Raw genomic sequence first — 13,570 nt, 5'->3', positions numbered from 1 at the left:
CAGCATAGCATTCTCCCTTTCTGTGTGTGTGTGTGCGCGCGTCTTTGGAAAGACCAGATGAGGTCAGAGGAGTTTGATGTTTAAATGTTATTTAAACATAAACAATATAATACATAATAAATGTAGGCCTATACATGATCATGCAACATCAACAAATTGTTGTAGGAATGGTTTGGGAGAGGGAGGTTGTGAGTTTTGAGTTCCAAAAAATTTAGCTTAAAGTTTAAAGCTCAATATATAAAAACGTGGCACTTTACAGTGAACAGGAGGTCTATTTGTATTAAAAACAATAGATTGATTTTCCTTTAAATGTCTGGAAGAGCTCAAAAATACAAATGTCAAATGATATTTTCATTACCTTTTTTTTGTTGATCTAAATGTTACTGATTGTGTTAAATGGGCATATGATATCATCTCATATCGATCGCAGGCACCTGAATCTAATCGTATCGTATTGTATCGTGAGAGACTGTGATATCGGCAAATATCGTATCGTTGTCCAAAGAATCGATATCGTATCGTATCATGATGAAACTGGTGATTCCCACCCCTAATTGAAACACGTTGAGATTAGGGCCGTTCTTTCAACCTGAAAGTGCACTTTCTTCAACCTCGAAGTAAACAAATCACAGAAGGTAGCCACTGCCGCCTGCCGGCACCATCCAGGTATCGACGTGAGCTAACGGTAGCTAGTTAGCCGGCAGCCCGGCACCATCGTATCAACGTGAGCCAGTTGCATTAGGATTAAAAAATGTCAACACTCACTCACCCCATTTTATATTACATTCCCAAAGAAGTGCCTCCGTCTCTCGTAGTCTCGTTGTGCTGGATGAAGTCACTGGCGAGTCGACTCGTGGCGGCGAGGGTTTTGCTTAATGCGACAGTGTGTGCAAGTTTAGCTCTTGTTTGACAAAACGTTAGCCATCTGTGGTCAGGGAGCTCATCGTGGGCTGGAGTGACGGTGGTTAACTTCAACGCTTCATCATAGGGCTGGGCGATAAAACGATAACGATAACTATCGCGATAAATTATTTCCTCGAAATAAACATGAAACGTGGTCGCAAAGTTTCGATATATCGATTTCCAAGCTTGGCTCCGTTCAGCCTCGGCTCAGCACACCCACTAACAACAACCAACGTTACGTGATGACGTGACGTGCATACGCACAACAGCTAACAACCAATCAGTGAAGGAGATGGCCGAGAGCAAACGAGATCCGGAAGGAGACCCAGAGGTACTAGGACTCACTCAACAACAAGGCTTGCTAGGCTAATTAGCTTGCACGGCGTTGTTTTATATATTTACGTGCCGAGTATGTGTGTGTTTTGAATTCTGAGGCCACGTTTAAGTAGTGTGGGGTATACAGTGGACGTCGTTTCAATATATTGTGGCGGAAGAGTATTTTAGTGTAATATTTAGCACATTGTCATGGAATACACCACTTATAAACAACAGGCTAGCTAGGCTAATTAGCTTGCACGGCGTTGTTTTATATATTTACGTGCCGAGTATGTGTGTGTTTTGAATTCTGAGGCCACGTTTAAGTAGTGTGGGTGGGGTATACAGTGGACGTCGTTTCAATATATTGTGGCGGAAGAGTTTTAGTGTCATATTTATTGTCATGAGATGCTCCGCTTGTCGGCTACTGTTAACGTGCGCGGACTGATGACGACATCAACTCGACTTGAGACATTCGCAGCAGCATAAGAAGTTAATTAAACTTGACAGACATTATATCGACGATAATTATCGATATCGAATTATATGAAAATAATTTTATAATTTTATCGCGATAACGTTTTTGGTCATATCGCCCAGCCCTACTTCATCGTTCAATGGTAACGTATTATTATTATTGCTTAAGCTTTAGCAGTCTGCTCAGAGATAGAGGAAATGCATACAGGTTAGTGTGACGCACCTCTGTGTTCTCCTCACGTGACTCACAATAGCCAATCAATCATTAGGAAACTGCCCTCTGCTGGCCGTGCTGTGTGTGTGCACTACAACCAATGCAGTCCCCGTCGAAACTCCGTTTCAGTGTAAATAGAAACTGAAACCCAACTGTGATTTTGACGGTATTGATTTTCAATACCGTCGGTATCTCTAAATACCCCGGTATACCGTAATACCGTCATACCGCCCAAGCCTAGGTAACCACTTTTTACACAGGTAACTAACCACTTTTGCTTAATTTCTTTGATGGCTCAAATGTATGCTCTAGTCCAGTGGTTCCCAAACCTCTCCTCGAGACACCCCAGCCGTTCCATGTATTTGTTAAATTCCACCACCAGCACACCTGATTCAACTAATAAAGGGCTAGTTAAGTTGAATCAGGTGTCCTGGTGGTGGGGGCGAGGTTCACCCACCACAGTCTCACAAAATCCTGTGGGAAACACTGCCACTAACGAACAGAACTTCTTTTTGCGTGCAGAATTGAATTCAAAACTCGATTAATAATTTCAATATAGAATATTCGCTGACAGCCCTACACGTACAATTAGTTACTGCACACTACATCACCCCTGAGTGGAACATGGAAAGCCAAACGTTCCCCCACTGTACCGAAAACCTGTACCGAACCGTGACTTCAAAACCAAGGTACGTACCGAACCGTTACACCCCTAGCTATTTAACATGATATTCTCCAGCATCGTTTAAGTCTGCTGTTTGGGGCGCATTACAGATTTAGAGATGGATTAAACAATGTCTGTGTTAGAATTGCGCACTACAAGGCATATGCAAGTGTCAACACATCTAATGTTAAAACTGGATCCGTTACTAGCAGATCCAGGGAGGAAAAAGCTCCCCAAAGTATTTAGCGAGCGTTACACAAAACAACCTCCGCATTTAGATATTGACAGGGCACAATCATAGCGAAAGTGAACTATGCAGCCCAAAGCAGTTGTTGTAATTTCCGTGCACAACTTCGAGCCAAAGCGTTAATATTTCCTTTCAGTTACTTCAGCAACAAGGTGGTTTTCCAAACGTGAACAGACACAAAGCAGAATTGTCAAAAGATTATCCAACACATCCACTATAGGCTACACTACTATGCTACACAGAGGGATGGACCTCCAGAGCAAAGTTACCAGACTGCCCACAACTCTTTCATTACAGTGAGGGGGGGAAAGTTCTTCAGACACACACACGCCCCGTTATGAGAGCCATCTAGAATGAACAAATATGCCTAATTGATAAGACAAATGTATGTACCTTATGCTTTCAGCTAATACATTAACAGGTTTTTTTCTGATCCGATCAGTTTGTCTGATCCGTTGCACCCCTGTTGTCAACATAGCCTACACAAAGACCAAAACCTGCAATGCATTTCTTACTCTCCCCTACCCTGAGGAAGCTCTCAACCAAGAAGAAGTGTTCTGTGTAGAGAGCTCAGCCGCATCGGCACCCGAGAAATTCCTCCGGGTGACGTCACAGAGAGGAGAGCAGACCTCTAGTGCACTGCAGACACTATTTCCTCAACCATTTCTTCAACTTTACTCGATTTGGGCTCTACTACAGTTGAAAATAGTTGAGGAAATAGTGTCTGGAGTTCGCTAGAGGTCTGCTCTCCTCTCTGTGACGTCACATTGTCCTCCGCACAACAGAACGATAGGATTAAGGTTGCAAATCTGCAGGATTGTAGTTATTACAAAATTGACAAAAGGCAACACGCTCTATTGATCTATAGTAGTAAAGAGTAGCCTAGTCCTCGAACATGCGCATTACTCAAGTCCAGTAAAAAAGTACAATGCCCATGTTCATTCCAACAATGAATTATGCTGACAAAAGCAACAGTATAGCTCTGTGACTTGTTTGAACTTTTTTTTCTTTTTTTTTACAACAATGGTGGTCTATGAGTTCTGAATATGAGCTATAATCTGGTGTTGGCTTGATGGACCATACTTGTAAGTAGATACATTTATTATAGGTTTTTGTAGGCTATGTTGACAATTAGAAAGAAATTATATCACACTGGCCATCTCCTTTAAATATGGATTCATATTAGGTCATCTGATACAGATCCAGCACTCATTTATTTATTTATATCCGATTATTTCCAGTTTGTTAACCGTTGACAGATTCACATACTAGGAAAGTTGCAACACAACTTAAACAAAAAAATTACTTCATTACTTACTTAGCAAATAAACAGAGTACATGAGATATGGCATAGATGGTAAGATCGATGTTGCATCCTTCACTAGTAGCAGATGGAATAGACTGCATTGCAACACACTGGTTAACAGCCAACGGGTTTGTTTGCAGAGATTTTAAGACCCTTTTCTACATTTTCTGTTTGAATAATAATTTCTAGTGGCAAAAAGACTCAAACACATTAGTGTTTTATGGGAGACTGTAGCTAAATAATAAGCAAACTCTTGCTAGCCCTGTGACTCCTAGGCACACCACTATTCTGTAAACATAATTTAAATTACTACATTTGAAAACATTTCACTATTGTTTATCGCAATGCTCAGTTCAAGATAACGATAGGGTATATACTGCATGTAACTGGCGTTATAAAAAAAAAAAAATATATATATATATATATATATATACACAGTATAGCAGTGATGTAAATAGGTTTTCAATGTAGTGCGTCCCTGGACCCACAGGTGGCCATTTGAGTGGGTCCCAGGGAAATTGAGTAAATAAAATATTAGTTTTTTGACAAATGTGTGTTAAACCGTGTTTGATGATATATGGTTATATTCATGTGTATAATGTAAATTAATGTCCATGTATTAGGGGTGTAACGGTACGCGAATACGTACCGTACCGCCTCAATGTGGTCCTCCGGTACAGTACGCGCTGTGTAGGGATGCACCGATATGAAAATTTGCCACCGATACCGATTGTTCAACAAACACAATGGGCCGATACCGATACTTGTGGCAAAATATTTTTTTTAAATATTTTTTAAATATAAATTTTTTTTGTAATATTTTTTTTTGTAATTTTTTTTTATTAAACTACTGTATATTTGTCTTACAAATTGTGCTCACCGATATGAACATAGGCCTCTTTACTTACTTAAAAAAAGGAAACATCAAGAAATAGCACTATCTCTCTCCCAGTATGTTCTGCAGGGCTGCAGCTAGATACTAGTTCTCCCAGCATGGTCTACCTGCTGGGCTGCAGCGAGATACTATTGTCTCAACCAATGACATTTTGATTGACAGTCGATTCTGCCAATTACGTCACACACCGCTTGCACCCGCCTCTGCTGTTACCACCAATCGGCAAGCATGTTGCATTTTTTACTCCTGCTTTTGTCCGCCATTGATTTTGAGTTGACGAGGTTTTCTAGAACAACACGGCGCGGCTGACGTTTAGCTTTTAGCTCCGCAGGATGACTTAAATGAGGCATAATGATTTTACTGCAACTAATGTTATAATAAAACAAAGCCAATCAGACATGTGTCTGATTGAAAACGTTATTAACAGATTGCAGAATGGGTAAAACTCAGGGCTCTGTGAGCAACGGAAGGAACTGAGCTAGTATGAACGCTTGCTACGTTCGGGTAAATAATAGGGGTGCACCGATATATCGTGGGGTATCGGTATCGGCCGATAAGTGCCTTGTTGACTGCTATCGGCCGATAAGCTCAAATGTGCCGATAGCAGTCGCCGATAAATAATCATCAATTTGTGTAGCGTCAAAAGGCAAAACAAAATTCACTCGCGACCTACCTGCACACCGCCCGCCGTCCCCCACACACACACACACAAGCTACTGCATCAAAGTTACTATTTATGATTAACAAGGCATTCGTTTTGTGGCATTAACCTTATATAGTTAGTGTTACACGGACAATATCAGCATATTATTATTACCCATAGCAGCAAGGCATTACTCAGAGTCCGTTCATAGCCGGGAGGCAGAAGTCTAACGTTACTGGTGAAAATGTGATTTAGGTTGGAATACTCCTTTGCCAACTTGCTGTACTTTGCTTGCAGGTCTGCAGCCATTATTGCTGGATTATGAATAGCCCCAACTTTAGCCAACGTAACGTTATGGCTAAACCTTTAACATTAGTTAACGCTAGCTTTCGGTTAGCTGTTCAATGCAGTAATAACACAACCAAGCGAACCCATCAGAGCTCCCCATCAACACCGCTCTGTCGGGAGGATGGCATTTAAGAAAGTATCTGCTGTTAAAATGACACAAACATTCGTTTTGTGGCATTAACGTTATATAGTTAGTTACACGTTCAATTACATCAGCATAGTATTTACCCGAAGATAGCAAGCAAGCCGTTCATAGCTCGGTTCCATTCCGTACCCAACTACCCATTCTGCAATCTGTTAATAAAGTTTTCAACCAGACAAATGTATAGAAAGGCTTTGTTTTATTATAACATTTGTTGCAGTAAAATCATTGTGTCTCGTTTGGCCATCCTGTGGAGCGCGCTGGTCGGCGGGCACTGCCGGGCAGCTAACGTATTAGCTTGTTGTGGTTCTGAGTTTGACTCGCATTCTCGCAAGCAGATCAATGGCGGCATGCCCCGAAGTAGAAAATGAATAAACGCTTGCCGATTGGTGGTAAGAACAGCAGGAGGTGGGTGCTAGCGGTGTGGCGTAATTGGCCGAATCGACTGTCAATCAAAATGGTTCCATTGCATTGGTTGAAAGCTCTGGTTGAGAGAATAGTATCCCGCTGCAGGCCGCCAGAATGGTTCCATTGCATTGGTTGAAAGCTCTGGTTGAGAAAATAGTATCCCTCTGCAGGCCGCCAGACGATACTGGGAGAGGGATAGTGATACCATAAACATATTTCTTGATGTTTCCTTTTTTTAAGTAAGTAAAGAGGCCTACAAATACAAACATACACATACAAATATACAGTAGTTTCATTAAAAAAAAATTAAAAGAAAATTAAAATTATTAAAAAAAAATTACAAATACTTATTTTTTGCCACAAGTATCGGTATCGGTATCGGCCGATTGTGTTAGTTGAACAATCGGTATCGGTGGCCAATTTTCATATCGGTGCACCCCTAGTAAATAATATGCTGATGTTATGAACGTGTAACACTAACTATATAATGTTAATGCCACAAAACGAATGCCTTGTTAATCATAAGTAGTAACTTTGATGCAGTAGCTTGTGTGTGTGTGTGGGCCGGGGGCGGCGTTGTGCAGGTAGGTCGCGAGTGAACTTTTTTTTGTCTTGACGCTACACAAATTGATGGATATTTATCGGCTACTGCCATGTTATAATAAAACAAAGCCTTTCTATACATGTGTCTGATTGAAAACGTTATTAACAGATTGCAGAATGGGTAAAACTCAGGGCTCTGTGAGCAACGGAAGGAACTGAGCTAGTATGAACGCTTGCTACGTTCGGGTAAATAATATGCTGATGTTATGAACGTGTAACACTAACTATATAATGTTAATGCCACAAAACGAATGCCTTGTTAATCATAAGTAGTAACTTTGATGCAGTAGCTTGTGTGTGTGTGTGGGCCGGGGGCGGCGTTGTGCAGGTAGGTCGCGAGTGAACTTTTTTTTGTCTTGACGCTACACAAATTGATGGATATTTATCGGCTATTGCCATCGGCACATTCGAGCGTATCGGCCGATAGGCCGATTGCAGTCAACAAGGCACTTATCGGCCGATACCGATACCCGACCGATACATCGGTGCACCCCTAGCGCTGTGTGCACCGAACGATTGCAACGGTACGGAACCTTTTTTTGCAGAACTTAAATCCCCCCGGCCCTAATATAACGTGCACAACTAACCAGATGTTGTTTGTTCATCCCACGCAGCGCGCAGCTACACTGAACCAGAGCTGTAATTCAGCATAGCATATTAGCCTTAGTATGGCGAGTCAATACTAACTGACAAGCCAGAGCTAGAAGATGCTCCCACAATATTCAAGTCTCCCGTTTGGGATCATTTCGGATTCCCAGTTAACCACAGTAATGGACAAAGACAGGTGGATCGCACTAAAGCTACGTGCCAACTAGCCCCTTTCGTGACTGCATTTCATTGTATACTTGTATGCCGTGACAATTAAAACTCTTGACTTGACTTGACTGTGATGCACACTTGTGATGCAAGCCTTGCATCAGTCACGAAAGGGGCTACGTGCCGGCATTGTTCAACTTTATTGCGTACTTTATCACGCATTTGAAACGGCATCACCCGAATGTGAATATCACTGGTACACGGAAGAAGCAAACCCAGCTCCCCGTGGCATTCAAGCAGCATCTCGCTATTAATTCAGACCGGGCCAAAGCAATAACAAACGCCATATGTGTGTTTATAGCAGCAGATCTGCTGCAAGTGCAACCATACTCCGTTGTCGAGAACACTGGGTTTAAGCACATAGAGCATAGAAGTAATAGAGCCCCGCTACCTAGTTCCCTCTTGTCCATATTTCAGCCAGCAAGTCATACCATTACCACCAGCTCTGTATAAACAAGCACACGCTACAGTTGTCCAAGGCATCTGCTATATAATAATCTTCAGATTTACTTTAAGTGATAATAGTAGGTTACAGCAGTAAGCATTAGTTTGCTCAATAAATTATGGCCAATTCGTTTTATATTGTTTAATACAGTTAAATAAATAGATAAATGAAAAGCAATCCCCCCCCCCACTGTACCGAAAATAATACCGAACCGTGACTTCAAAACCGAGGTACGTATCGAACCGTGGATTTTGTGTACCGTTACACCCCTACATGTATATTGTACATGTATGAATGTATCTGAAAATTAAACAAATAAAATCCCAAATCTGAAAACGTTATTTAAAAAACAGTGGCTATATATGCTCCACAATTGTCACAGTGCCAGCATATGCCATAGTCTAACCATTTGATTGCAAAGGAAAATAGTGTGGATGCTTTGGAAATTGCAAGAACACAAACCATCGCAACATTTAACTGAAATATACCAAGGTTTTGAGTCACGGGGCAGATCATTTTTTGGATCAGCAAATAAAAACTTCAATGTATTAGCTGAAAGCATAAGGAACACACTTTATTTAATTGTATTATTAATTAGGCATATTTGTTCATTCTAAGTGGCTCTCATAAGGGGGCGTGTCTGGATAACTTTTTCTCTTTTTTCCCCCTGTGTAATGAAAGAGTTGTGGTAAGAGCTGCATAAAGTTTGCTATAAATAACAACATTAAAGCTTTGATTATGATCTTGCCCTGTCAGTATCTAAATTCAGAGGTTGTTTTGTGTAAATATTTTGGGAAGAATGCATTGCCTTCCCAGATCTCTTGTGCTGGTAACGGACTGTTATCCAGACATAATGTTAAATGTATTGACGCTCGCATATGCCTCACAGTGCGCAATTCTCACAGACAGTCCCTGTTTAATGCATCTCTATTATAGACTAAACTAAATCTGTAATGAACCCAAACAGCAGACTTAGACAGTGCGGGAGAATATCATGTGATATAGATCACTATGGTGGTTACATTTTGCAATTAATCCATGGTTCACATGCACACCAAACTGTGGGGAGCGACCTATACGGATCACAGGTCAACTATCCGTTATACCCCCTACAATCTACAATATCTAAGCTTGTAAATATTTAAATACACAACTATCAGTAGTCCACAGTCCCTAAACTGGACCAAGTATCAGAAATACAAAACAACATTCGCAAGATGTGAATTTTTTTTTTTATTTCAGTGGAGGGTGGATTTTTGTCTTCCTTTCGGATTTCAATGCAGCACACTGATATAGCCTCGTAAACTACCTTGCATCTTCCCTAATCTTCACGCTTATGTCCACTTTCGTACAAGAGTGGCAGCAGCATGAGCTCTAATAGAATACTGTTCGAGTGACAGTCCATGTGAGAGAAGTGGACGAGGTAGAGCATGTTCAATTGTTCATTGAATTCAAATTGTCTAAATTCATGCAAAAGTCTAAAGGGGAGATCAATGTAAAGGAAAGGACAAAGTAAGTTGCATTTTTAAACTGTCCAAATACAGTTCCTACTTTGGGACGCACCCGTGGAAGTGGGATGCATGCAACATTAGCCAGCATTATCATTTACTAGGGATGCACGATAATTATCAGGCCATTATGACGTCATCCCGATAAACCTGATGAAAGTATTGATAGCTCCGATAATACATTTTTTTCACATGTCAACGTTCACACGCACAATATATGCTTACTTAGGATTTGACTTGATTCAACAACAAAGCAATCGGGGCAATGGCAGGCCGAAAACGGTCGAAAATGTGGTTATTTTTTTCTCTCACAACTGAGGTAGGTAGATTACATTTTTAGAGACTAAAGTACAGAAAAAAGGTACCGTTGGGTACCGGTATCGATTCACAGGTACCGGTACCGCATCGGTTCAAATGTGAACGGTACCCATCCCTACTGACAAAGCACAATACCTGTTGGTTTTTAGTTCACTCATTGTTCAGGGAAACACATTGTTAATGACATTGACGGATGTGAATTTTGTGATTGACTCAAAGTATATTTATTTGGAAAAATAAATAGTCACTTTATTTGAAGAGTCAAAACTGTTCTCTTGGCTTTGTTTTGTTCATAGTAGTAACGCTCATGTCATGATACATCTGGTTAGGTCAAAACTACAGGAATATACATTAAAAAAAAGTATAATAAAATAAATATATATATATATTGGTTATCGGTATTGGTATCGACCTTGAGGAGCAGAAAATTATCGGTATCGATATCGTGGGTCAAAATCAATATCGTGCACCCCTATCATTTACACTAGATGTCCAAACAGGACTACCTCGGGTCTAGGTCTTAACGATCTATACCACTTAATTTCCAAAAAAACAAGAGATGGATAATATGTCCAAATAAAGAACGGTGTATCCCATCTTGCTTTACAAACATCTTGGACTACCTATGACTAGTCCCAGACTCCCAGTCGGGCTTTGCAATGGACAAAAAGGCTGCTGGGTGGAACTCTGGATGAATCTGAGCCATTAGCTACTACTGACTCCTAGTCAACATACCTTTCTGAAGAACTTTTCAGTCTCGGTTGGACCCAATGACATTTCAGAGAAAAGTCCTACTCCTACAATCTGTGAAGAGAGAACAAATGCTACATGAGACACACAACACAACAGACACCAGTCTTGTATTATAGGCGAATGTGTTCTTGTTGTGACCATTACAGACTCCCTATATAAGTAAGTCTGAGTTCAAATGAATGCACACACACACACACAAAATAAATAAAATAAATAATCATTCAATATTCACAGCTACACATGCACAACAGGCATTTAGTTTATTCTCTTATGTCATCACAGAGCCATAAAATGTATCAAGAATATGATATGTGACGATAATGGCAGACTGTAACACTATGTGTGAGCTTTCTTCTGAAGATTTCTCTAATACAAATAACTTCTGCATGAAACTAGCTACATGGCTGTGACTTCTGGCCATAAATATCTGCAGCTGAAATGTGCAATTGCATCACCCGGCACTCAGCTGGAATTAAATACAAGAAACACCACAATCTGTGCATGACATTATACAGCTAGTCCACAGTTTGATCATGTAAACAACGCCACAAGCTGGCCATCTTCTCTGCCCTCTCTCTCGGCAGGGGCTTGGCTGACAGCTGTGAGAGTGACAGGCAGGAGGAGGCAGCACAAAAGAACAGATGCACTGTGATGGCGGCGGCGGCGGCGGTAGTAGTGGGGGGGGGGGCTGCATCATCCTGTCCTGTTGCTACCGTATCCAGTTAGCTGGCTAATGTTACAGCAGAAAGCAACGGATTGACGTTTACGAGACGATGTGTGTATAATGCATAATAGTTCCCCAACTTGGCTTCAAGACTCACGCATGTAGCTAACGTTGCCTGTGCACAGTGGGGGGGGGGGGGGGGGGTCAAGATACTTTTCTAAAGCAGGACACCACTAGAAAACTAACTAAGCAATCACGCGTTTCAAGGGGAAATAGTCATATGTAATTTAACGTTAACGTTAGATGGCTAGCGATAACTAACTTAGTTACAGTTAACTGGTGGTTCGTCACCCAATTGTTTTGCCCATTAGGTAACGTTAAGCACGTTCGGAAAACATGATTGCTAGAAAGCCAGTGCGTTAGAATGCGATTAAGTTCGCCAATTTAACAGTTAACACATGCATGCATTCAAACTGGTTCCGACATAACACCGACATCAGATATAATCGACCAACATTAGCTGCCCACCTAGCTAATAGCTAACAACAATAGTGAAGCTTTGATGGAATTAGCTAGCATGAGCTAACTAGCACCAACTGTTGTTGTTGTTGTTGTTACCTAGCATCCCGTCGAAATAAAGAAAATCTAAGTAAAACGGACACACGTATAAACAGCTAGTTAGCATGATTTAGCTCACATTACTCAGCTGTGAGGGTGGGCAGTAAAGCTAGTCAAAGCAACACGGCCACAGTTAGATTGTAATAATTCCGTGGCAACAACGGGCCGATCCTCGAGACATGACATCCAGTTGAGGCCGCGCGCAGCTCCGTTAGCTTTAACCCCCACTCACTCACTCAGCGGCTAACGGCGCTCGTTAAATATTCATTTAATAATGTAGAAATAATCGCCATATGTAAACTTTGTTATATCAAGATAGCCAGCAGGCTACATTTACCTTCGGGTGTTGCGTTCTTCAAAGGGAGGGGAATGTTTCGCTTTGGTACAGGGTCCGTATCTCTAGCTCCCCCTTTCTTCTCTCCCGCAGCTCCTCCGGAGGAACTCCAGCTACTAGCTCGCTAGCTATCAACAATAATCCGGGTCGGACACAATCCTCCTTCTTCCGTCACGCAGGGGCGAATGTTTCGACGTAGATTCATTGGGAAACATCCGTGCCTCGGTGTTTTAGTCGGTCCACGCCGACATGGGTAAAGAGTGTAGCCAATTTCGCCCGTTGGTGATAAAATATGACGATTGTTGCGATGATCAAGAGGGCTCTCCTCTCGTAGAACAAAATGCCGACCGGAAGTTCTGCTGCCGCCCGACCGACCAGAGATCTCGGGAGCGACTCCCTCCATCGGCGCCAAACGAAATGCCAGGCCACGTTTCACGGCGAGGTCGCTAGATGGCGCTGTACGACAATTTAAAAAGCTCGCAAAATCTCTCACCTGCTTTTCCTTTTTATTTTTTATTTTTTTATTTTTTTAAATATATAATTATATAATTTATTTCCTTATTTATTGTATCGCCTCTTAAATTGGATTATCTTACTCTTTTTCTGATATGCAATTAGAAACTGGCCACTGTAAATGTCAAAATTGTTTACATCATGCAGGGTCCCCCATTTTCAATTCATCATGACATTTATGACATACATGACATACAGATATACAGTACTGTTTCATCCAGACATTTATGACATACAAGATACACAAATATACAATACTGTTTAAGAGAAAGAGATCATAAAATAAATATATACTGTACAGTCGAGGGGGAAGAAACTGTACATTGGAGGGGGTGGGGTGGGGGGTTTGGACATTTACCGGGGCCAGTTTAGAATAGCAACCACCCGTACTCTTTGAGAGCGGTTTTGAAGGAGGGTAGGGATTCACATTATTTTA

The 13,570-nt window shown here is 41.3% G+C and overlaps 1 protein-coding gene across 5 annotated transcripts in view; it reads right to left on the bottom strand.

Moving 5' to 3' along the window:
* The window catches only part of LOC311241000 (nipped-B-like protein A), a 143,976-nt gene extending 131,042 nt beyond the window's left edge, over positions 1-12,934 (bottom strand). For all 5 annotated transcript variants that reach the window (XM_084329645.1, XM_084329647.1, XM_084329648.1 and 2 more), the window contains exons 1-2: positions 12,625-12,934; positions 10,988-11,056 (exon numbers count right to left, since the gene is read on the bottom strand). The gene's annotated coding sequence lies outside the window, so the exon portion shown is untranslated. The remainder of the gene's footprint in view (positions 1-10,987; positions 11,057-12,624) is intronic.
* Positions 12,935-13,570: the final 636 nt, after the last annotated feature.

This window comes from Notolepis coatsorum, assembly GCF_963971535.1.
Source record: "Notolepis coatsorum genome assembly, chromosome: 1".
Lineage (NCBI taxonomy): Eukaryota > Metazoa > Chordata > Actinopteri > Aulopiformes > Paralepididae > Notolepis > Notolepis coatsorum.
This window is presented reverse-complemented; position numbering and strand designations above follow the sequence as displayed.